At 49.5% G+C, this 960-nt stretch overlaps 1 pseudogene; it reads right to left on the bottom strand.

Moving 5' to 3' along the window:
- Positions 1–226: 226 nt before the first annotated feature.
- On the bottom strand, positions 227–753 carry LOC119807271 (annotated as a pseudogene).
- Positions 754–960: the final 207 nt, after the last annotated feature.

Genomic DNA, 960 nt, shown 5'->3' with positions numbered 1-960 from the left:
CACTACGGCTTGTCATTTTCAGTGTCTTGATTTCCAAAATCCCTTCTCTGACCCCTACATGCGTCCGGGTCATTTACTCTAGAACAGTGGTCCTTAGCCTTCTAAAGGCTGCAATCCTTTAACACAGTTCTTTGTGTTGTGGTGACCCCTAACCGGGCATGCTCCCTTGAGCTAAGTCTGAACCAATGACTCAGTCTCCATTCTTTTTTTTCTTACATAAAAACCCTTAGGTGGTAGTCACAGCTGGTGCCCTCGGAACAGAGAATGGGGTGTGGGTTTTTGGAAGATGGTCAATTAATTCCTGATGAGCAAATTGGTGAACACAGTCATTTTCAAGAGGTTGAGGGTCAGGTAGCTGTAGGTCTTAGAGATGGCACCAAAGGTGGCCTTGGCAAAGTTGCCCAGGGTGGCAGTGCAGCCCCTGGCTGATGTGCAGCTGTCATCAATACCATCCATCAATGGTAGCTTTTTGGGCACAGGAGCAGAGACTGTGCCAGTGCCTCTGGGGACAGGAACGAGGTGCACCAACACAAAGCCACAGCGGCCTGTTGCTTTGCCAATCTTGTTCCCCCAGTAGTTTCTCTACACAAGGACAATGGAAATCTTGGCTAAGATGATGGCTCCTCAGATGGCAATGGCTACCTCCTTGGAGCATTTAACACCAAGACAAATATGACCACGGCAATCCCCAATAACAACAAAAGTCTTGAAGCTGGTCGGCTGTCTGCCTCTGCACTGGCATGACCTTTCCATTTGGACACTGTCACATGACAGCACCCCCTTAGAACTGCTCTCTCCACAGCTCTTCCTCACCTCTAGCCTCAGGCTTGACCCCTCATGCTCTTCTCTGTGTTACCCTCAAGGTGGCTCCTTCTGAACCATAACCTTGAGTCTCACCTGCGCACTGCTGACCTACTTCTGCCTCTTACCTTCGCAATATTCCTGGCACAGACTGATGTT

Source organism: Arvicola amphibius, chromosome 2, assembly GCF_903992535.2.
Source record: "Arvicola amphibius chromosome 2, mArvAmp1.2, whole genome shotgun sequence".
In the NCBI taxonomy this organism is placed as follows: domain Eukaryota; kingdom Metazoa; phylum Chordata; class Mammalia; order Rodentia; family Cricetidae; genus Arvicola; species Arvicola amphibius.
Note: the sequence above shows the minus strand (reverse complement) of the source record. Positions and strands in the feature narration are given on the sequence as shown.